Source organism: Hermetia illucens, chromosome 6 (assembly GCF_905115235.1).
Source record: "Hermetia illucens chromosome 6, iHerIll2.2.curated.20191125, whole genome shotgun sequence".
Lineage (NCBI taxonomy): Eukaryota > Metazoa > Arthropoda > Insecta > Diptera > Stratiomyidae > Hermetia > Hermetia illucens.
Window position 1 is genome coordinate 26908064 of NC_051854.1, and position 25567 is coordinate 26933630.

Here is a 25567-nt window from a genome sequence, read left to right on the forward strand (position 1 = left end):
ACGTGTCAAAGGACCCATCATTGATTGGTTTTTATAAACGGCCTACCTGTGGTTGTACTTACAAAACACCAGTAAAACCGTTTATGCCACCAAATCACGGATTTAAATGGTTCCACTGGACCGTGTGGATGAAAAGCCCGGGGAAGTCTTCATTACCAACCGAAGGAAAACAATCATTAAATAGCTAGGGGTGATGACCGATGGTTTCTGTTAGAGAAGAAGGACGAATCTAGCCTTCTGAAGAGCCACTTGAAAGAAAGATAGAATAAGGCATAATTTAGCGGGTGGTATTGTCGCAGCTGATACCGTGGTAAATTCAGTCATGAACCTGATAACGACGGCGTGTGAGGCTTCCATGCCGCGGAGGGTCCCCAGCCGCGACAAGTCTTCTATGTACGTGTATGTATTTATGGATGGCAGAAATTTCCGACCTACGGAGGGAGTTTCATAAGCTTCGCCGTTTGGCACAATGTTTACACGTCAACGAGGAGGCATATGCCATAAAAGCACGATATAAATCAGATAAAATGGCCAGACTCGAGTTGATCAGTAAGGCTAAGGGAGACTCGGAGCTCCCGTCTACATACCGACCGCTGTGTATGCTTGACACGCCCGGAAAAGTGCTCGGGAAGCTCATCAGGGGTAGACTCGTTGAAACGATCCGCGCTGCCGGGACTTATCCGCAAGGCAGTTCGGGTTTAGAACAAGGAGATCTACAGTGGATGCTGTTATGGAGGTCGTATATGCGGTTCATCGAGCCAAGGCACATAGCCGCCGATCTCGACGGATAGGGCTCCTCATAACGCTTGATGTCAGAAATGCTTTCAATTCCGTGCCAACCTCTCCCTTGCGGATATTGAAGGATTATCTGAAAGACCACTCCCTGCTCGATGAGACAATAGAGGGCCAAAGGAGAATGAAAATCACGTCAGTAGTAGCACAGGGATCCATCCTAGGGCTGGACCTCTGCAACGCTTCCAACGATAGTCTGCTGAGACTCGATATGCCCGAAGAGTCGGGCCTGGTCGGTTATGCAGATGACGTTGCGACACTTGTTGCCGGACGCACTGTTGAACAAGCGCAAAGCGGACTTGGAATATTGATGCGACGGGTAAGTGGACGGATGACTGCTCACGGTTTCAGCCCTGCGCTGGAAAAAACCAAAGTAGTCATCTTGACCAGAACGAGAATCCCGACCCTACGTCCCATATCGATCGGCGAGTTGACTATAGAGTCAAAACCAGTGGTAAAATACCTTGGTTTAAAACTTGACTCGACGATCAGCTTCTTCGAGCAAATCAAAGCAGCAGCGGACAAGGCTGCAGCCGGAGTCACGACTTTGAGTCGGCTAATGGCGAATGTCGGGGGCCCTATATCAACTAGGAGACGTCTCCTTATGGGAGCAACGCAGTCAGTTCTGCTCTATTGTGCGAAGGTATGGGCTGATGCCCATGACAAGGATGTGCATCGTAAACGGCTTGCTCAAGTGCAGAGGCGAGGAACTTTGCGAGTGACGTCTGCTTATCGCACCGTCTCCGAACCAGCTGTGATGGTGATCGCAGGAGTGATCCCCATTGCCCTCATCGTGAAGGAGCGCAACGCTATCTACCGCCAAGGGGCAGGTGGACTGCGCGGCTCATCAACAATTTAGGCCCGTGGTTGAACAGAACGCATGGTAAGATTGATTACTTCCTTACCCAACTTCTAAGTGGGCATGGAGGTTTTCAGTCTTACCTGCACAGGATCAGGAAGGCGCGATCTCCTGATTGTGTGTTCTGCAATGGAATGGCGGACGACGCTGAACACACTTTTTTCTCTTGCGAGAGGTGGGACGGCTTTCGTCAGCAGCTTTAAGCAGACATAGGGGAGCTCTCTCCAGACAACATTGTGCGAGAGATGCTGAAGAGCGCTGGGAGCTGGAATCGTATTGCGCATTATGTTCGGGTTCTCGTTATTGCAAAGAAGATTCAACTCGACCTGCGGAGGGATCGGACGGTAAGGAGTTCCCTGAACTAACAACAACTCCCTTCCTCCCTTCCCCTCCCGTTGGTGAAAGGAATTCCCTGATTTGAAGGCTCCCAAAACCGGAAGAGCGGGAGGGCTAGCCCAAAGTAATGTGTGAAACGGTTCCAGGCTAGTTCTCTGATGACAGGGAGGTGTTTAGTTGGTAGTCCGACAGCGTGCTGTTGCGGGAGTCCAACACTGTGCGTAAACGCATTCACCTACCTTACTCCAAAAAAAAAAAAAAAATAGACGCCGCTATCCCTCCAATGCCCTGGTTGATAGTGACGGATGAAATTCTATAGGTGCTGGACAAGAGTGAGATGAAGGCGGTGGTATATGCAGACGATTTGGTGATATTTGTGCCAGGGATGCCTTGCTCTCATTTGAAGGAAATTGCAGACGACGCGTTGGAAAAGATGTGCCGGTGGGTTGCAAGATACCGACTCGGCATAAATAACCTAAACGAAGCTGACACTATTTACCACCAAGCTAAAGATACCCGAAATTCATAGAACTGAGGATAAAGAAGCCAAAAACATACAAAACCAAACTTATAACTAGCCTTCTACGCCTGCAAGAAGACCTTTGGAAGGAAATGGAATCGTTGACCGAGGATGGTTTTGTGGTTGTATACAGTCGTAGTTCGTCGCATTCTAACGTATGATTTTGCTATTTGGTGTCTGGCGCTAAGCAAGAATAAAAGAGGACCACTACTAACATCTTAATAAGATCCAAAGAACCACATGTGTAGATGTTAATTAGGATCTGCAGTTTTGTCCGGCGGAAGTACTCAATGTACTCGTACATCTGCTCTCTCTGGAGCTCCATATTTAATACGCTGTACCGTGCATTGCTATAAGACTCGATGAGTTTGAATGTTAGATAGCGGAGCCTTAAGGCCATAGTAACATCTTAAACGAAGTACCTTGGGAGCTCTGGCATTCCCACCGGACTACACCACATGTAAATCGAGCTTCAAGACAAATTTTGTTGTGGGTTATCCGTCGATGTGTTAGCGGATTCCGCGCGGGAATATTCTCGGATATGCACAGTGTAGCCGAGTTATACGGTCCTCCGGGATTCGCCATATGGAGGTATTGGTGATACTGGAATACTGTCGATGGCTGGGGTATGATCCGAGCCCCAAGCGTAATATAGTAATTTTGGCGGCCGTTAGGATTTTTGTGTGTGTCCGGATAGCTGAGTGGTTAGAGCGCAAGGCTGTCGTACGGAAGGTCGCGGTTCAAATCTCACTGGTGGCAGTGGAATTTGTATCGTGATTTGACGCCGGACACCAGTCGACTCAGCTGTGAATGAGTACCTGAGTCAAATCAAGGTAATAATCTCGGGCGAGCGCAATGCTGACCACATTGCCTCCTAGTGTACCGTTATGGTCTTGAATGAAGTGCTCTAACACACTTCAAGGCCCTGATCCAACATGGATTGTTGCGCCAACGATTATTATTATTATTATTATTAGGATTTTTACTCAACAGCGAACCTGGATGGCCGGGATATCGAGGTTGGTGTAGCAATGCAAGGACGTGCTGAACAACCGGGGTGACACGCTCAAAGTCATGCTCATTTGTGTTTCCGATCATAGGAACGTAGAGAAAAATGAACGGGCCTCAGTGGGTGCTGTCAGCGACCCACTGGCAACTTTGAGCGATGCACTACTTAGCAGTTGCTGACTCTAGATAGGCCTCTTATAACAAGACTCAATCCCAAGGACGGATAAATCCTCAGGCATTTCCACTTCTAACTAGGGCTAGGTTGCGGACACTAGGTGAACAATTCGTCAAGGAGCTCAAATAGATTTCCAGTCTAACTTTGTACGATCTCTGCCCACTAGAATCGTCATGGTCTTAAGGGATTGTGAAATCAGAACAGCGTACACAGCGTTAATTGGACTCCTCAATGTGGCCATTGATACCTATCTATCTACTTTTGGGCTGGCAACCAATTTTGAGAAACAGACAACCTGTAGTATTGTCCGCTTAAAATTGGATTCTAGCTCAAAGCAGGGAGATCTGTAGACCAATAACGGTGGCAAAGTTGATTTACAATCATCCAATGGATGCCGAATTCAAGACTCCTTTAATCCCGAAATAAAAAAATTAAAGTTATGTATGCCTGTAAAATTGATATTGGTCTCTTTAAATAACGCAAGAAATTTTGGAACAACCTAATGGAGATATTGGGTACAAAGCACCAAGGGGAATTTTTTCAGCGTATTAATAACAATTCGGGAAGCCGGAAGCTTGACGCTTCAGGTAAAAAAGGTTTTGTGTTTCCCTATGTGAGGAGCATAAGGTAGTTCTCCATTGGCTGATAGCATTGACCCGAGATATTTAAATCGCTCAGTTCTGGGCAGGTTACTGCCCTGCCAGAACTGAGCGATTTAAATATCTCGAGGGGCAGGTTATTGCCATTGCCAGAACTGCATAATGAAATTGCAACGACGTACAAACTGCCTTCATCCAGATCGAGCAGGCGGCGCGAGATCTTGGGCTGCACATCAATGAAGGCAAGACAAAATATATGGTGGCAACGTCAGCACCGAAGACGAATCAACCAACAACATCAAACCGCACTGGTCAAACACGAAGAAGAATAAGGATAGGAGAATACAACTTTGAGACCGTTGACAATTTCTCCTATCTAGGGTCGAAAATCACAACCGATAACAACTACGATGATGAAATCCGTGCACGGTTGTTGTCAGCCAACAGAGCCTATTTCAGCTTACAAAGACTGTTCCGCTCGAAACGTCTCACCATAGGGTCAAAGCTCTTACTGTACAAGACTATGATCTTGCCAGTCCTCATGTATTCCTCGGAAACTTGGGTTCTTAGCAAGAAAAATTGCGAACTCTTGGCCGCGTTCGAGAGAAGAATCCTCCGAAGAATTTTTGGCCCCCTACATGAGGATGGACGATTCCGTAGCCTACACAATGACGAAATCTATGAGCGATACCATGACCGTCCGGTTGTGGATAAAATCCGGCTCAAAAGGTTACGGTGGGCAGGTCACTTAATCCGTATGGATGAAGATGATCCCACCCGCAAAGTCTATAAGGGCAATATCTATGGTAGGAAAAGAAGACGAGGCAGACCCTGCCTAAGATGGAGCGATGGCGTGGGCCAGGACGCCAGACAGCTTTTAGGGATATCGAATTGATGGACCTCGGCGCAAAACCGGGATGTCTGGAGTTCCTTATTAAGGCAGGCCTAGACCGGATACCGGTTGTTGCGCCGTTGATGATGATGATGATTAATGCAACCTGCATGAGGTGGCATTCCACAACTGGTGTTCTTTGTGATCGACGTATCAGCGCACGTCCCAAATCTAAAATTTACTGCAATGTCGTCCATCTACCGCTCTCTATAGTTCTGAGTGTTGGCCGACTATAAAAGACAATGAACGGTGTCTTGCTGTAATGGGAACGAAGATATTGCATTGTACTGGTAGCGTAAAGCGTTTTGATCACATCTGAAATGAGAATATCCGCGATCGATATGGGTTTGCATCGATCGTGGAAAAACTGCGAGGCGTTTTCGATGGTGTAGTCACGTAATTCACGCTAACGAGAATTCACTTACCAATATATCGAAGTCAATGGTAAGCAACCAAAAAGCCGGCCGAAACAACGGTGGCTTGATACGCTCGATGGGGATTTAAAGGCCTCGCGATTACATCCTGATCAGACATTTGATAAAATAAAATGATGAAACCGATCCTGACGAGCCGACCCCGCTTGTGAACGGAACAAAGGCTGGGGAAAAAGAAAAAGATGTGAAGAGCGATGAGTGCACGACAGCTCCGTTTCACATAGCTAAAAATTCCATTGCCCTCTATTTTTTAGGAAGCGATTTAAATAAATCATTTGATGGAAAGCTCTGTATTGATAATAGTCAACCTCTTACGCTTCACACTCTGCGTTTAATATTATTAGTATTTACTAACCAATGGCATTTGCCAAAAATCTAATCTAGATCAAATATAAAAAAAGGCTGGGGAGAATTAGATTCTTCTTGAATGGAATTTTAATTTCACTCGAATGTTAATTATTCTCGTTAATTATGACGTCAGCATCTTATTTGTATGGCTTAGGATCCTGTTAATTCGCACGAAATTGATAAATTTGAACTGCTATATGACACTAATGGTTGGATTTTCATGAAACTTGGCATGTGTATGCACGAGGCTGTCCTCTATGTTGGTGCAATGTAGTATACGTAGGATGAACCTAAGCGGAGTTTTTTAGCCAATTTCTGAAAGTTGATAATATACTATTAGCAAATTTATCTGAGCAGATATCGGAATGGGACATATTTTGAGGCCTAGATTTCACCCAAGCGCACCACACTGATTTTTTTCGGATTTTTAGGTTGGGTAGTTTCCGAAAATGAGTTCTGTCTCACTTTAAGTGCGTACAGTTTGACTCCTTATTCACGCACTTTGCAATTCACAACTGCACAACTAATGTCAGTTTCAGAAAGTACAAATCGAAACCTTTCATTTGACACCCTACACAACTATATCCGGTTAAAAAAATTTTTTGAATCCCCCCTTTGCATGTATGAAGAGCCCCCTTTAAACTCCACCTAAATTTATGCCCACCGCTGTATGCGTGGGATTTCATAGTTCCATCTGTCCACCAAATTTCGTTCGGATCGGTTTAGCCGTTTTGGAGAAAAGTGCGTGTGACAGACAGACATTGTATCGATTTTAATAAGGTTTTGTTTTACACAAAACCTTAAAAAGTAACCTAACCTAACCAAACAATAGTTTTACATCGAATGATTTGTTTGGACTTCAGTGTAACATCTCCCAGAAGTCGAAACTTTCTATCAATAAAATTTGACGCCCCCGGGTGGGCTCGAACCACCAACCTTTCGGTTAACAGCCGAACGCGCTAGCCGATTGCGCCACGGAGGCCGATACGCTGAATTTGAACATTGTCTTTGATTTTATGTATAAGAATTTAGAAGTATCTTCTCTCCTCCTTGATGGTCTTGTTCCTTTCTTATCTAAAATAAGTTTCCCTCATTTGTAAGGAAAGTTCATTAACCTTTCCTTAGAAATGCAAAATAAATTTCTCCTTGGAAAGTTGCCAAGTTTGAAGGTACAAGCACTTTGTAGTCCACGAGTCAGAATGTTTGACTTGTACTTGTTTTCGGGGTATTAACAACTTAAACAATGCAACACGTAGGATAAACTCCAGATACGAATTACAATTTGTTCACTCTTTCCGCATTCTCTTAAGCTAAATCGACAAAGTGAATGAAAAATACAGAATTCTGATATCTTATCATGGAAATGTTCATTTGCTTTTATGAAAATCTTTAGTCAAAGTAGTTTGTGTTCTTTTTTATTCCGATTCTCATGGTTAAGTCTTGCAGATGTTTTTTATTGGGAAATCCAAACAATATGGTTTCAGTACTGATAGCAAATTGGTGAAAATAGCAAATATTACCATTTCGTAATTCATAAATCACGCAATACTCGTTATCAAAATATTATCAGTTGATGCATACAATAATCATAATAATCACAACAAGCTACTCATCTTTTCTGGTTTAGATAATTGTAGCGGATTATCTGCTATCTGCGGTGCTATTTTTACAAAAGCCAAACTGCTAAGCTGATAAAAACTTCTAAATGCGCGGCTGACAATGGGTAAAGGGGCAGCAAATTGTATTCATAAATATCTGATTCAATGAATCAACGCAACGTCTGCCGAGAAGATAGATTAGTTGCGGTATTCTCAACTGTGCCATCGCCTCCGTGGCGCAATCGGCTAGCGCGTTCGGCTGTTAACCGAAAGGTTGGTGGTTCGAGCCCACCCGGGGGCGATCGTACTTTTTTACTGGAGACGCAAAAAAATATTATTGCAGCTCATTTAATTCAATATTGAGTTTAAGTAGTGCCAACCAATTGTGTACTAATTTTCAGAGGCTTAGTTGGTTAGGGAGTCATTCTGTAGATGGTTCTTGGCAAGATCAAAAATCCCATGAGCCATAGTTTTCTCGATTCTGAATATGTCCAGGGGTTTTGTTTTAATATCAACTCATTTATATTCGTCGTCATTTTCATCTAGGGCGACCCTCATCTCTTCATTTTGCTATTCGTATTCTTCCTACTGAGAGCATAAATAAGCCGTTGACGGCCGATGTGTATTTTGTTCCTATAATAAGATAGCTGCCGGGGAATGAAAGTTATTCGGACCCCCCTAGCTGTAACTATGTCGTTTTGTGTCCCTATTTCGTCTCCAGAGAAAATTTCGCATCCATAAAAATCACTCCCTTATCTCCTCCTCTCTTCAGCTTTAAGCAACTCAAATGTTTACCATATATTATTATTCTATTAAGGAAAAGTCGCACCGCGTCCTTAGAGAACTATTGCACCCCTTTTACTGGTTATAGTGTACCTATTAATCATAGTATCTCAAGCAAGCCTATAATCGTCAGGAACTTTAGTATATTCCCTACTTTCCCTACTTCCAGATTTTTCAACTTTGCTTGTTACCACAAGTGTTCTCCCAGATGCCTCGACCTACTTTGCACAAGTGCCGGAAACTGTCCCAGGACGTGTATAGAGGTTTCATCACGCTCCGCACATAATCTGCAGGCAGTACCGGTAGATATTCCTAGCTTCCCTAGGTGATAGTTTCGCTGACAATGATCAGTGAGAATTCCCACTATGATTCGAATGTTGTTTTTGGTGAGGTTTAAGCAATCCTTTGTGAGCATGGGTTCGTATCCCCCAATAAGCACCCTGCACTGCTCCATTCCTGGTAGGCCCGCCCAATATAGTTCCCTCAACGGTCTCTCTTAATTTTGTAATGTCATAGCCATGAAACCGTTTCCGATTCCACAGAAGGGTTCTGGCCCGTGTTAAAGGCGTCCCTATTCCCTTCTTGGCTAATTCGTCTGCTGCCTCATTGCCTTCCAACTCAATATGGCCTGGAACCGAGAGTATCCAGACCTTGTTGGACGAACCGAGCGTATTCAGTCTCTCAAGGCATTCCCATACCAGTTTACAGTTCACATGATTGGACTTAAGTGCCTCGATCGCTGCTTGGATGTCGGTGAACAATGTTCTGGCCCCTGTAGTTCCTTTAGAGATTAAAGGAGGCACATCTGTCTATGGCGTATATCTCCGCCTGAAATATGGAAGTGTACCAACCCATTGACTTCAAGTACATTTTCCTTAGACCAACGACATCGGCACCCGCTCCCTCTGCTGTGAGTAGAAACAAAAAGTAAACAGTTGCTGGTTTAAGCCGTATGTCCCAGCCATACTCTCCCCTTGTTACTCCAACGTATTTCAAACTTCTTATCAAAGTAAAGCCTCGTTGCCATGTTATCCCTTGGTATCAGTAATTCGGGATACCGGCTAGAAAGAATATCAATCTTCCTTCGGTTTAGGCAGCTCCTCGCCTCATTGATATTCCCGCCCATCCTGAATATTGCTATCCTTGCCTGCATCTGTATGTGCAGATGGAGAGGGATTAATCCCAGAAGGACCTCTCCCTCGGTGTGACGTCCCCGAGGTGCCCGAGTAAGTAGTTCTGCCCCCTAGCTGGCAGCATACCTGCGTCCTAGGTAGTAGCCTCGAGAAACCTTCTCGGTGAAGAGCGAACCACGACTGACCGGTACACGTCGGGACACACTGGGAGTCTCCGGAGCCGTCCACAACTCTCTGTCGGCATCGACGGGGTGAAGTGAGCGTAGCTCTGCAAGGTGGTAGTTGCGACGTGTATCAGGAGCCAGCCCCTTCGGGACCCTGATCGGGAAGTGTGCATTGAACCGGTGTTAGTAGACCGCATTGCCCCGAGCGAGCGCTGATCCGTCCGTGAATTCCGGGATCAGCTAAGCGTAGGTCAGGCCCCAGGGAACTGGGGCAGGGGCTGTGTCCCCGAGGGTATACCCGTTCCTGACTATTGCGGCCCACTCCCTTGCACACGATGCGCTGGTTACTTTTTCATGGAGAATATTCATAAACTTATAAAAAACAACAGGCACGGATGAAGAGCTGAGTGCGTTTGGACGGAGCACAAAAATGCATCGTTCACCGCAGCGATCAGCGAAAGAGGCAACGAGGGCTGACATACCCGATGTGACACCGAGGCGCCCAAATAAACAGGAAGCCTCATCAAGTGGCGCGACTGACCGTGCGGAGATGGTAACTCCAATACCTTGCAGTGCCCCTGTTCTGGAAGTAAGCTCAGTTAGAATTGCTAGTCCTGAGCAGATGGATTTGGACACAAATCGAGGGGAAGTGCATTCGACCGTCCTCGCTAGAGCCGAAGCGGAAAGGCTCATCAGAAAGTGCGCAGCAGTGGTGAAACGTATGCGGTCGGCAACGTTCCTTCAGGGGAACGTCAGCAAAGGCGTCAAAAAGGGGCTGATGGAACTGGAGGAACTACTGGACCGCATTTCCTTTTAAAGACGAACGTGGAGAGCAGCGGAAGACGATTGTAGAGCAGAAACAGTCGCGTTCCCTACTGAGAATGCTGCTTGCGTCAAACGGACCGCAGATAGCCCTCTGCAAAGTGAACTGGGGAAAAAGCGGAAAGAAGAGGACGTGCCTGAAGGAGACTTTATCGAAGTAGTCTCCAGGGCCCAAAAAAAATGAGGGCGAAAAAGGAAAAAAAGCAACAACGAACTCCGTCGCCAGAGACACAGAGACAGACTCTTGTTTCCAGCCTAGAATCCATGTGCTCTCTAGAAATACGGGATCTTGACTGCCTCACAGAAAAGACCGAAGTAGAGGAAGCGCTAAAGCGTAAATGTCCAGAGGTAACCAATGTCCGGGTAGGTATTACCTCTGTAAATGCTCGAGGCCAAAAGCTCACCGTGGTGGAAGTCCCCGAGAAATATGCGAGGAAACTCCTTAACAGCGGGAGAATCAAAATCGGATGTGTAGTATGCAGGGTACGAATGCGGATAGTCCCCACCAAGTGCTACAGGTGTCTGGACTATGGACACACGTCAGCAGCTTGCAAGGGTCCGGACAGGAGGACAGCATGCCGGAGATGTGGCCAAGTGGATCATCAAGGGAAGACTTGCAAGGAAAGCGAGAGTTGTGTCCTCTGCAGGGATCGTGGCGCGTCTGGTGAAAGCGTCGCACACACTGCGGGCTCGGGACGGTGTCCGATCTTCAGGGCGGAATTGGAGAGGGCTAGGGTGCGAACGCCATGATCCACATTTTGCAAATTAACATGCACCGGAGTGCAACCGCTCACCAGTTGCTAGCACAGTTCGCTGCGGAAGTAAATGCTGATACTAGATCACAATGAGTTAGCTCGAAGAAGCGGTTCTCACTATGAAAAACAGGAAGGCGCCAGGTCCTGATGGCACCCCAGTGGAAGTTTACAAACTGGTATTCCGCCAACGGCCAGAATTGCTGCTTGAAGTGTCCAACGCGTGCTTGAAGGAGGGCATTTTTCCTTGTCGCTGGAAAGTGGCCAGACTCGCGTTGATTAGTAAGGGTAAAGGAGACCCGAAGCTCCCGTCTGCATACCGATCGCTGTGTATGCTTGACACGGCCGGAAAAGTGCCCGAGAAGCTCATCAGGGGTAGACTCGCTGAAGCGATCCGTGCTGTCGGGGACTTATCTGCAAGGCAGTTCGGGTTTAGAACAGGGAAATCTACAGTCGATGCTGTTATGGAGGTTGTAGATGCGTTTAATCGAGCCGGGGCACACAGCCGCCGATCTCGACGGACAGTGCTCCTCATAACGCTTGATGTCAGAAGTGCCTTCAATTCCGTAAGATGGACAAATATGCTAGGCATACTAGAGAACTCCTTTCACATGCCAAGCTATCTCTTGCGGATATTGAGGGATTATCTGAAAGACCGCTCCCTGCTTTATGAGACGCTAGAGGGTCAGAGGAGGATGGAAATCACGTCCGGAGTAGCACAGGGATCCATCCTAGGGCCGGACCTCTGGAACGTTTCCTACGATAGTCTGCTGACTCGATATGCCTGAAGAGTCGCGCCTGGTCGGTTATACAGACGACGTTGCGGCACTTGTTGCCGGACACACTGTTGAACATGCGCAAAGCAGACTTGGCATATTGATGTGAGCGGATGGATGGCTGCTCACGGTTTCAACCTTGCGCGTCATCCTGACCAGAAGGAGAATCCCGACCCTACGTCCCATATCGATCGGCGAGTTGACTATAGAGTCAAAACCAGCGATTAAATACCTTGGTTTAATGCTCGACTCGAAGATGAGCTTCTTCGAGCAAATCAAAGCAGCAGCGGACACGGCTGCAGCTGGAGTCGCGGTCTTGAGTCGACTAATGGCGAATGTCGGGGGCCCTATATCAACTAGGAGACGTCTCCTCATGGGAGCAACGCAGTCCGTTCTTCTCTATGGTGCGGAGGTATGGACTGATGTCCTTGACAAGGAGGTGCATCGTAAACGCCTCGCTCAAGTGCAGAGGCGGGGAGCTTTGCGAGTGGCGTCTGCTTATCGCACCGTCTCCGAACCGGCTGTGATGGTGATTGCGGGAGTGAACCCAAGAGGGAGCAAATCCCGGGTAGGCCAGGAGTGTAGGTAACAGCCAGGGGATCAGCGGTTATCTTTGCTAGGGCGATGAATGGACCGAAATTACTTCCAGAGCAAATACTCACTCTGTCTAATACTACTCGTGAGATACTTCGAAGAATACACGAGGTTAAAAGCCTACCAAAATCCCCGAAGGAATCGCGGAGGCCAGGGAGGTCAAAAAGCAGAATAAAGCAGGGAAAAGGACCTGAAGCCCACTGAGGAGGAGAATCTTAACAAACTAAACCTGGATTTTCTATTATCAAGGCGGAAAGCGAGTTACGAGGAAGTATCATATCAACGACATTGGGGAAGAGCTCGAAGCATTAATGGAGTCAATGGGCAGCACTAGAACAACTCAGATAGACCCCTCAAAATACAAACCTGCATATGCAATAATTGTAAGAGAAATTTACAAGCACAACGTTGGAATAGTGCTGGTTCAAGAACTCTGAATGTATCCGAAGGTAGATTCGTGCATCATTTTTAAATCCAATTTAAAATATATGCAGAGTTCCTGACTGGAGACCTTGTTCAAAATTCCATTAAAAACCGGTGGGAAAACTCGAGAGGCAGTTGTGGCATTGGGCTACTTCCCAGGATGTTTAACCAGGAGAAAATGGTTCTGGAGCAGGAACATACCTCCCGATTAAAAACAAGAAGTGGGCTTTTCCCTTGGGACAATACACAACGGTCTTCCAGGCTGAGGTGTATGCGACCCTAAGGAAGGCAACCTGAATGACTGACGAGCGGTTGAAAAGCAGGCGCATCACAATCTGCAGCGATAGTCTAGCTGCATTGAGGGCGTTGAGAAGTGCTTTGATCACTTCCAAAATCGTTCAGGAATGTAGAAACCGATTGAACTCTGTTTCTAGATTCAATACGATGGAATTACTCTGGGTACCAAGTCATTGTGGTCTAGGGGGAAATGAAATCTCGGATGCGTTAGCAAAAGAGGCTTCAACTTCCCCCATGCTCGGACCTGAATCAGCAATTGCGGCATCATTAGCATTGGCCGTAGTGACAGGTGGCGTAGTCTTAGTGCTGCTTGACAATACAGCAAATTAGGAGAACATTAGCAGCAACTGGTACTCTGACGGGTATCTCATAGCGAAGGTGGTAGACCAAGTGATTATTAGTCCAAAGAAAACCTATTTTAAATCAATGTGAAAGCACACTACTATATTTCAGAAGAAAGTATACGCCATAGATAGGTGTGATCAGTTGGTTTATCTCTAAAAGGGCACAGAATTTAACCGACAGCCAGGCGACTATCAAAGCACTTGGGTCCAACTGGATCAACTTTAAATTAATATTCGAATGCCGCTTGGCTTGCACAATAAGGTCTGAAAACTCTGTCTTCCAGGATATATTGGATTAGAAAGCAATGAAGCAGCGGATGTTGGCCAGGAAAGAAGCGAGAATATCGCTATAGGGAACAAAACCATTTCATGGACATGACACCAAAGATTGAAGAAGAACGGTTGAGGAAACTTTACTGGGCGAACTTACGAGCAATGGAATAATAAAGGGTAATCATGGGCGGATACGAAACCAAGCGCTTGCGAGATCGTTTAAAGCTCACCAGAAAAGCCTTAGAATCATAGTGGGAATACTCACTGATCATTTCAGGCTAAATAACCACCTGTGAAAGCTAGGGGTACCTGCACATTCGTGGACAGTGCATTGCTTGGCTACTGCACGCCCAACTCCCTGTCGGTCTGTCACACGCGATTTCCTCAAGGATGGTTATACCACAATAACGTAGAGAGGTTACACCCCTGCGCATACAGTGAATGGCATCGTTCTACATTGAGCTGAAGAGGGAATCCCCGTACAAGTAATGCATTTTTTTCTTCATCGAATGAAGTCACGTGGGGTATCAAAGCATAAACCTACATTAGTATTTTCCGAAACAAATCTTGACAATAACTGTAAGTGGGGCTGCGGGGGTTAGAAAGTGATCACACATTTCAAACACCCCTTTTTAAAAACTACCTACCCGAAAAATATGAAAAAAACAAAGCCGATGTCTGCATACGATATTTAGGAATCAAAATAATCTGTATATCGATATCTGTTTATATATCATAAAATTGCCCATCTTATGGAGTTTAACGCACTGCTGACAGCAAGCGTTACATTAGCACTACTCGTTGAAATCGACAGCTGTGCACCTCAGCTTGATGAACTGCCTCCATGATTTTTAAGAAAACATCCACCATGGTTCTCCCCGGCTCTAAAACCGAACTGCCTTGTGGATAAGTCCCCGACATTTTTCCGACTGTGTCGAGCATACCCGATGGTTAGCATGTAAAGGGAAGTTCAGGGTCTTCTTTACCTTTGTTAATCAACACAAGTTGATTCAGGCATTAGGTTCGGCCAATAGTGGAACACTAGTTTATATACTTCTGCCGGAACACCGTCGGGTTCTGATTCTTTCTTATTTTTTATAGAGAAAATGGTCTCTCTCAATTTTTTCGTGAGGAAAAGTAGGCAATTCACGACGCTTTTCACACAGTTGTCATCAATACAAACAGAATGCGTTTGGAATAATGTCCATGCAATACGGTCCATGCGTTCGGTATTAAATGGACAAGGTCTCCGCAGAGCCTGCAATTTCGACCGGTGACCAATCTGTGAGTCCCCATGGATCCCCATCAAGCTCATCAATTAGCTCCTCCCAGCAGCGTGCTTTTAAATCCGTGAGCGATTTATTGTTCCAAATGTCTATGTACAGCGTGCTTTATTTTGTTTGCGACTTCCACCAATACCAAGAGGGCATGGAAACCCCGCCGGCTGTCAATATCAAGCTCAGGCAGTATCCGCTCCAGCCTCTCCACACCCCAGTGTATCCTCCAGCATGACCTTGCTTGTTTTAAGGCGAATTCCCCAATGTTCACCTTAGCCAGGTTCGATGCGTCGGGGTGAGATGGGGTTCGTCAGCAGCTCTATTTAAACACAGGGATCTCTTTCCAGACAACATTGTCGAAGAGATGCTGAGGACTGCTGACAGGTGAAACCGTGTTGCCCATTACGTTCGGGCCCTTCCCGTTGCTAAGAAGACAGAACTCGACCGGTGGAGGAGCCGGATGGCAGGGGGTTCCTTGAACTGACAGTCCCCTTCCTCCTCTCCCGTTGAAGAAAGAAATTCCATGATTTGAAGACTCCGCAAGGCGGGAGAGTTCGGGGACTAGCCCGAAGTAATATGACAAACGGTTCCAGGCTAGCTCTCTGACGATGGGTAGGTGTTTAGTTGGTAGTCCGACGACGTACCGAATCGGGAGTCCAACACTGTGTGCGCAAATGCATCCACCTACCCTACCCAACAAAAAAAATGCGTCGGCAAAGCACCGGGATGGATCATCAAAACATTTGACTGATAAATAAGTAAAAAACTAATTATAATTAAATTTCTATCCAACAAGCGAACGAATTGATAATTCCGCGACGATTTCGGGCAAACAAATTACTCGATGCAGAACTCGTGTGTTTACATGGAACATTCAGTTTTCTGAAGGATGTGGAAAGGTCGCCATCGCCACCCAAGGGTAAGTACGACCGACACCAACATCGAGACGATCCAAAATCTTATGGAAGAAAATAAACCCAAAACTTTCTGTGAAATTGCTGAGTAACTCAAGATCAGCAAGTGTCGTGAAACTAAGTCACAGTTCAGAATGTGACAAAATATTTGGTGGATTAATTTCATGCCCTTGGTCAAAGGATCAGAAACAACTTCAACAATAAGAGGATGACTTGTATGGGTGTACCATTTTACACCCGAAAGAAAACACTGGATAATGGAACGAAGTTAAGAAGAAAACTCTGCTGGTCCTCCAATATTTAATTGTAGGAACAGGAGTTCCAAACAATCTATACGAATAAATTGCTTTAATTTGCTTGCAGACTACAATACGCTACGCTTGGCGGCCATGTCCCACAAAAATATCTAAAATATAATCTAATCAAACTAACGATAGGCCCCCATGAATGAAGGTCACAAATTAACCCAGCCCAGCCCTTCCTAACTCAATGAAACTCAACACTATTTTAAACAGATAGATTACCTCTGTCTTAATAGATAACTAATTCCATATTTCCCTCGAAATACTAGTACTATCGTCCCCTGCGTTTAATTTGGAAAAAATAAGAGCCGCCTATGATCTAGCATTGATGAATTCCATGCTTCGATAAAGAATTTTATTTATATTTAACGCATTTAGCGATGAAATCGATCGTTCCTTGACTCCTTGATCATAACTTTCAATTAAAATCGAAAAGAAAGGGTTGCTCCGTGCAACTGCAACTGGTAGAAATTAAGGAAAGCATTGAATCTCTACTAGGGCAAGCTAACTACACTTCGAATTCATCGGTGCTTGCGACTAAGCTGAGACAAACTGTGCGCTAATAATAGACGAATATCTGTAGATTTTAGATTCACCACGAGCAACTGAATCGTTGCTTCCAATCCGTTCCCATCGGCCCATTAGCTCAGCTGGTTAGAGCGTCGTGCTAATAACGCGAAGGTCGTGAGTTCGATCCTCCCATGGGCCAGCAAATCTATTTTAGCAATTTGACCGATTCGGGAACGTAAGATACAGATAAAGTAGCAAATAGAAAAGAAAGAGGTAAGTAGGTGGATTTTACTGAGTCTAGACGTCTAAATGGACATCTAAATGCAAATTGGAGGCTTAGGAAGGTGGCTGAAAGCATCTGCAGATGAATTTTTACTGCGATTATGGTAGATTTCCCATCACGGTTTAGATCTAGCCAGCGTTGTTTGCTTTATTTGTAAGTTTTACACGTAAAATGGTGTATGGCGTGAAATCATCACAAATTTTGTATTTTAGTCACAAACTATTACTGGGTGTCACCAAATAGTCAACATATCTACGAACGTAAAATGTTTACGATATTAAAATGGAAAATTTATCTTTTTATGAATAATATAGTAATCTTATCCGGGAAATGGGCGGCTTGATTTGTTGGACAGAACATTGGAACACAAGCGAGAGTTAAATACAAGGAAATGGGCGACACAATGAATTTCAGTGAAATGCAATAAATAAAGAGATAAATATAGTTAGCAACAACTGTTTGTTTATCGGCTTACGAAATAGCGTCAATGAAATATCTGCAGTTAATTGAATTAAATAATTAAGGTAATGCTTGTCATCTTTAATGTTTTATGGTGCAAGAAAACCCAATTTCTACATAATCTTTGTTAAATTTGATGAATTTGCACCAAATTTTGCAGGGTCATGGTCTACATCATGACTTATATTTTCTAGTCCTAGTATGAACTCGAGAGCGGTCATTTTTAAAAATTTAGGCGTATACTAAGCATTTGGGTTTGATTTATTTTAAAGCGGGACTATCACGACCACATATTTCTGTTTGGCTGATATCAAAGGGTAGTATAGGTCCCAGGGCGAAACGTGGATTGGTACCCACGATGCTCTATACCGAGTAATGTTGCATTCTCAAAGAACGCTGGCACGCGCATAGACTTATTACGAACTCCATCGAGCGGAGAAGCGATTTCACAGACGGAAAAAGGAAGCCTGGGAGAACCAACAAGTCTGTGAACAAGAAAATTACAGGGAACAACCGCACCAGACGCGGAAGATTTACCAACATGTCAGCAGGATGAAGCCTTATACAACTCGATGCTCATCCTGCCGGACAAAGAGGGAAATCTGATTTCCGACAGAATGGGCATATTGGAGCGATGGGTTGAGTACTTTCTATAAGCTACTGAACAACCAGAACATCGACGATTTGGAGGTCCCGCCAACTGAAGACGACGGACAAATACTGCCACCACCAAGTATAGAGGAAACTGTCCGTGCAATTCATCGCCTAAAAAACCATAAGTCGCCAGGAGCCGATGGAATTACAGCCGAATTGGTTAAATATGGGGCGACCAATTACACCAAGTGGTTCATTAACTGAAGCTGGGACGAAATTGATAAGACTGACTAGATTGAACCTGACCAATGTGCAGGATCACTCTCGAGACCATTCGACATCAACAACGATCTAAGACAAGACAACCTGGCCCTGGAGAAAGTGATTCGCGATGCCGATGTAAATGCGAAAGGCACCATCCTCTTCAAGTACATGGTGGCAACGTCAGCGCCAAACCAAAACCGAAAGAACGAACAACATCAAATCGAACTTGTCAAACGAAAACAATGAAGATAGGAGACTACAACTTTGAGACCGTTGAACATTTCTCCTATCTAGGGTCGAAAATCACAACCCATAACAGCTATGCCGATGAAATCCGCGCACGGTTGTTGGCTGCCAACAGAGCCTAGTTCAGCTTACAAAAACTGTTCCGCTCGAATCGTCTAACCATAGGGTCAAAGCTCTTACTGTACGAGACTATGATCTTGCCAGTCCTTATGTGTTCTTCGGAGACTTCGGTTCTTAGCAAAAAAAACTGCAAACTCTTGGTCGCGTTCGAGAGAAGAATCTTCTGAAGAATTTTTGGCCCCCTACATGAGGGTGGACGATTCCGTAGCCTACATAACGACGAAATCTATGAGCGATACCATGACCGTCTGGTTGTGGATAAAATCCGGCTGAACAGGTTGCGGTGGGCGGGTCACTTAATGCGTATGGATGAGGGATGATCCAGCCCGGAAAGTCTATAAGGGCAATATCTATGGTAGAAAAAGACGAGGCAGACCCTGTCTGAAATGGAGCGACGGCATAGGTCAGGACGCCAGACAGGTTTTAGGGATATCGGATTGGTGGAACTCGTCGCAAAAACGGGGGTCTGGAGTTCCATATTAAGACAAGCCTAGACTGGATACCGGTTGTTGCGCCGTTGATGATGCTGATATCATTATATGAAAAGGGATCATTGCGATGGCCAAAAAAGCCACTGTGAGAAAGGGTGAAGTTTCGTGGGAATGAGAATGTGGACGTTGTTGTACCACCAGTTGCGGTTATATCCAGCGAAATTGTACCCAAGGAAGCGTAACGTGAAAGAAGAGGGTAAACTGATGAGACCCAGCCTAGACGCAGCAGAATCTTTGGTCAGCGGATATGTGCGCGAAAAGCGTAAAACCAACATACCAGCGTCAATTATTGAAGTGCTCTCTACTAGGGTGCAATTCTGCGAATTCGACATAGCCGACTCCCGACCCGCCAATTTTAGGGGCGCAAATCAAATCGGCGCTGTGTACCCTTTCTCCCCGAAACTTCACCTCCAGGGACAAAAGGCTTTAACGCCATGCAGACGTTCTAGAGCTCACTGCCGTCGTCAAGCCCAAAGAATTGCTCCCCTCTATTTAACACTTCATAAGGAATGGTGACTGCAAGGACTTCCAGGAAGCATCCGCGCAAACCAAGACCCCAGGTGCTTGGGGGTGTTAGCCCTCGTCGACGAATGATAGGATGACGGGGAGGATTTTAATCTTGCCACGATGTCCCAGAGCAAACGCAAACACCCAGTGGTGGAAAGGGTTAACATGGTATTGAACACAGGATCGCTGGAAAGCTCGAATTCTACCCCGTATACCAAGTCGGCGGAACTGACGGTAAAACTCTTCGCGATGGGCTGCACGTAGGTCAAGTAAAACAAAAAGCAAGACTTGCGACCACGAGGAGTCATCATATGCGATTATAGCAACCTTCAGTGTCCTACGCCAGTATTCCAGCATCCCACTGGATTGCGGGTGGTACGCAGTCGCCCGGTGGCATTTGAAGCCCAGGAGTTTGCGCAACTACAAGAACAGGGTAGACTCGAACTGCATTCCCTGGTCAGTAATGACTTCGGCCGGAACTCCAAAGCGGTTGATCCATTCACGACAAAATGCCTCGGCGCACGTTTGGGCGGAAATGTAGGTCAGAGGTATTGCTTCAGGCCACCACGTGAACCTATCGATGATTGTGAGGCAATACGTGAAGCCACGCGAATCTCGCAAAGAGCCAAGAGTGCCAATGTGGATGTGCGAAAACGTTTTGTACACCAAGGGAATGAGCCTACATTTTTCCATACGTACTTGGTGACTTTACACTTGTGGCACGCAATGCACTGACCCAGGAGTTAACATCCTTATTCATTGATGGCCAGAAATATTTATTATTGACAAGCCGATTCGTTGTACAAATGCCTGGTGCGCAAAATCGTGTGATGCTTGGAATACTTCCTCGCGAAAAGCATGGGATATGTGGCCTAGGTCCCTTTTCAGAGGTCTCGCAGACTATTTCGGAGGCTAAGCCGAAAAGGGGGAAACTCTCGAAATTTGTATTTGGAGTTGTCCGTGAGGCTTTGAAGTACTGCGTCATCCTTCTGGGCCTAAATCAATTACAAACATTCATGGATTATAAAAACTCAATCAAAAACAATGTCATTTATACTTTTTTTAAATTCAATGCAGAAAAAACTTCATTTAACTCTTTTTTCATCGATTTCCTGGCTAATCAGCTTGCGCCTCTACAATCTCAATGAGGTTGGTCCTTCCCATAGAAAAACTAACACGGTAGCGTAAGAAGGAGGGGAGGTATACAAAAACGGCAGTCCCTAAAGATGTTAAACTGTCAGAGAACATTTTACTACCCTACGAGAGTGTCTGTGAAAAAAATCACGGAGCCTGAATCGAAGCCAAGATTTAATAATGGACTTCTCCTTTTGAAGTGCACTGATGAGGCTACATTAAAGAGGCACCGGCAGACAATCCCAGCAATAAGGTCTGGTGGTCCGCTTAGACTCGCCATCTTGAACATCGAGCTGTGCAGAAAAAGACCATGCCAGAATGAGCTTTGATCCAAGAAAATTAGAGCGCGCCTGTAACGAAAATTCGCATTGTTAGCGGAAGTTTCTCTAAAACCATCAATAGAAGAAGCGGGTAAAAGTAGAGTTGAAGTCATGATCGGATAGCGCAAACTAAGGAAGGTGCTTAATCGAAAACAGAAGAATGTTTTACGTGAAAAGGTCCAACCTTCTGCAAATGAGGACATTGAGAATGCTGCACCATCAGATACAGCAATTTTCAGAAAAATTGCTAGTTGATCTGTATCAACCTCAACCGATTTACGTTGAAGTCTCTCCTGTATTACGGGCGCCTGCTGGTGCCTGCAATGTGCCGATGGTCAACACCCACCTTCCCTTTGCACAGTAAGCAATTTAGATGCTCCTTATGTCTTACATTGCTTCAACCGTTCATTTGAACTGGTGCATACCTCGGCAATGTGACCGAGGCCAAGGCATCTAAAGCACGGCTTCGGTGCCACCTGCTCCTGACATGTTATCCAGGCTATTCGTACTCTTCGTACTGCCTCCGCTGCTCGATTGTCTTACACCGTAAGCTTTTCTTAGCATTTTCACCGCTGATTCTTGTAGTCCGACAAGATGAAACTGCTTTTCCGAGCCTTCGCGAACTTCGTCCTTCATGATGACCTTTAGAGATGGTAACTTCCTTCATTTGTTCTTTCGTTTTTTAAGGTGCCACGTTTCCCTAGGCTTCTTCTTTTTCTTCATCCATTGTCCCCTTTATAAGCGGGGCCAACTCATCGTGATCGGAATCTCATTTGGTTCTATCAAATGCCTGATCTAGATGCAATCTCGAAGCTTTCAAATCCCAATCTAGCCTATCAGGCCACCTTCGATGTTCAGACCAATCCCGGTAAGTGAATTTTCGTTAGCACGAATTACTTGACCATATCATCGAGGATCCCCTGGTAATTGTTCCACAATCGATCGCGGATATCCTCATTTCGGATGTGACCAAAACGTGTCACGCCACTAGTCCAAAGCAACATCTTCGTCTTCATTACCGCAAGACGCCATTCATTGTCTTTTATAGTAGGCCAACACCCACAACCATAGAGAGCGACAGGACGGACGATATTGCGGTAAATTTTAGATTTGAAACGTTCGTTGATACGTCGATCACGAAGAATCCAACAGTTGTGGAACGCCATTTCATCCAAGTTGCATTAATGCGTGAAGAAGTTTCACAACGCAGTTGTCCATTGGCTGATAGCATTGACCAGAGATATTTAAATCGCTCTGTTCTGGGCAGGTCAGGTGTTTCATGGGGATCGGCCGTCAAAAATTCAGTTTATTTAGATTCAATCTGAGACCGTGTTGTATGAGGCGATCATTCCATTTTTGGGCAAGTTGCTCGAGATCATGTTTGCTATTAGACGCCAGGAAAACATCATCTGCATAAATCAGTGTATAGGGCGCTGGACGTCCCGTGTGACAGTGTCCATAACAAGAACAAAGACGAGTGGTGAGAGATCGAACACCAGAGAGGATAAGATCAACAGTGCTATCTAAGTGGGTTCTAGGATGGTTAAATTGGAGGGCGGTACAGGTGCACAAAAGTGGATAAAGAAAGAAAAGTGTGAGTGGAGTCATAAGGGAAGGAGGAAGGCCGGAAGTAGTAAGCCAAGAGAATATAAAAAGATTAAAGTCGCCACAGAGGATGAAAGCAAGTGTGGGGAACAAAAACGATTAGGTCTTCTGATAATCTGTCAGAGAAATCCTTATACAAAGAAGGGGACTGAGACAGGGAAAATATACACAAGAAATAATAAAGGAGCATACGTTTGGCGGAATGACTCTTATGGTGACAGAATCGTAGGTGGAGGAAAAGATGATTTCTACACGGAGAGGGGACTTATCAGCTATTAGGGCACATCCACCGGTTCCCTTGACAAGGGCAGTGGAGTCTCCGTCACAACGAAAGACAAAGTAACCTTCGAGGAGCTCGGAATCTAAAATCCTGTCATCCCACCAGACAGTTTGAAAGCCAACAGCTTGGTTGTTGGACCCCTTACATTTTAATAAAACAATGTTAAGGCATACTGGCGGGCCGAAAATTTTCTCGAAGCTTAGTCCTCTGAGCGGGACTGTCGTGCGTGCCGTGCTCTCATTTCAAAATTTTTTAAATGCAGTAACGTTAATTTCAAATCAACACCTTTTTCAGTGTTTTCCCAACAAAGACTGGTTCTTCTTCGAACGGGGAATCATGAAGATACCATTGATTGGCCTCCATTTTTTACAAAATTAAAACCCTTTGTGCGTTATGAAAGCGATCAAACCCAATCACTCCAACGCGATAATCTATCGTGTTGGGTAAAAGGTCATTGCGTTTTTTTCTGTATGTTTCATCCCATTGAAATCCCACCCCCCCCCCCCCCAAACCCCACAACGCCCTTTCTTAAAAGGCGCTAAAAATGCAATGGATGGAAGAAGATGAGGATGAAAAATAGAGGAAATCGTTAAAGTGTCCAATTTATTATAAAATTAAACAAACTTATCACTACCTATTGCCCGGAATGTTCTGACAAGACAAAAAGCTGTAGGTATATCAAAACATTTTGTAGAATGCAACAAACGGAATTAAATTGCAGAGTATTGAAAGATAGATAGATGCTATCTTTAATTTAGAAACAAGTCGGCAAACCGAAAGCGTTTTTGTGTATTTCTTTTATAAAAACATTTGTCCCATTAGTACCTAGCACGTACTATATGAATATATTATGTGAGAGTACCCATTTTCCCGTGATACTGACATTGATAGTCTTGAATTTATACAGAAGCGACAACTAGAACTATTATGACCTTGGTTAATAACAGTGCGATTTCCACCAAACTTCGTTGGATCTATGGCTCTATGTTATAGCCTGCAAAATTTTGATTCTAAGTTGAACTAAGACCGGCTTCGGAAAGTACTAACCGAGACCTTTCATTGGATACCGCACATTAATATATTTGATGAAAAAAATGTACACTACCCTTTTGCATGTATGTGGACCCCCCTTAAATTCGACATAGAATAATGTAACTCACTATATGCGGAAGTGTTTATAGTTCCCACCTTTCCATCAAATTGGGTGTCAATCGCTACAACAGTTTCCGAGATAAATTCGTGTGACAGACAGACAGTAAACCAATTTAAATAAAGTTTTGCTTTACACAAAACCTTAAAAAATGTTAAACTAGCGTATTGTTATGGTATACAACATGAATGCACAGTTCAGAGGGTAAATGTCCTCTCTTCTTACTGATAGATCCACTGTGGATTTTTACATCAAAATTTTGCAGTCAATAAATAGTAATCAATCATCCAGAAAAAACAGTCACCGCTTATTGTAGCTTAATTGGAAGATAATACGTTGAATGAGTTGACTTTGGACAGCTCCTTTTTCAATTATCTTTCAAAATTTCCAACAGTCAAATTACCAAGTAAAAGATGCTTCCCCCACGATTGCATATTAATGAAAAATGGGGCGATAAACATCTCTAACCAAAAAACGCACCAATTGTTTATTATTTTCTATTCTCAATTAAAATCTAAAAATATGGATTTGATAGCATCTAACGTCCAGATATAGCTAAAAAAGCAGGTAAACCGATTCACTTGTTGTCCACCATAAAACACAAAAGATTTTTGAAAAAAAATATTTAAATCTGAATTGCCTCGGTCCGCCACACCCCGAGATAGAGGCAAGTGAGCACACACCGTCTTTCTATTTTTAACGATAAATTTATGTCTTTTTACGTAATAGATACTCGATAGCGATTTTACGAGCGATAAAATGTCATTCAACTCCAGCGGCAGAGATTGCAGCCGGCCCCTGGCATCTGGTTTGTTTACATCCAACTTATTGTGTTATGAGTAGAACTACGTGCAACGGAGACGCTCCTACGAAAAGTTTGCATCACTTGCAAGCGGCCCCGTCTTCACATATGAATAGCAGCACAAACGTGATCCACAGCCTCCCAGTTCTCACGAAAGAGCTGTTCGCATGGCCGTCGCCTCCGCTGTTACATAAACCTGATACCAGGCCAGAAGCTGACATAACAAAAGGAGTCGTCTGACCTGATTTTCTGAAGAGCGGGATGCCATCCCCCGTGTAAACTCTCCAAACGGCGGGAAACCATCAATCGTCGTGCACTCACGACTCAACTATTGATTTTGCGCTTTCGCTGGCTATAGGAGCACGGCCTGCCTGAAAGTGATAAATC

The 25567-nt window shown here is 44.8% G+C and overlaps 1 protein-coding gene and 3 non-coding genes across 5 annotated transcripts in view; 2 read left to right on the top strand and 2 right to left on the bottom strand.

Moving 5' to 3' along the window:
* LOC119659304 (signal peptide peptidase-like 3) overlaps window positions 1-25567 on the bottom strand; it is a 76434-nt gene that overhangs the window by 35271 nt on the left and 15596 nt on the right. The gene's annotated exons all lie outside the window — the stretch shown is intronic.
* On the bottom strand, window positions 6872-6945 carry Trnan-guu. Its single transcript has one exon. It is a non-coding gene; the product is annotated as a tRNA-Asn (tRNA).
* Trnan-guu lies at window positions 7789-7862 on the top strand. The gene has a single exon. It is a non-coding gene; the product is annotated as a tRNA-Asn (tRNA).
* Window positions 17051-17124, top strand: Trnai-aau. Its single transcript has one exon. It is a non-coding gene; the product is annotated as a tRNA-Ile (tRNA).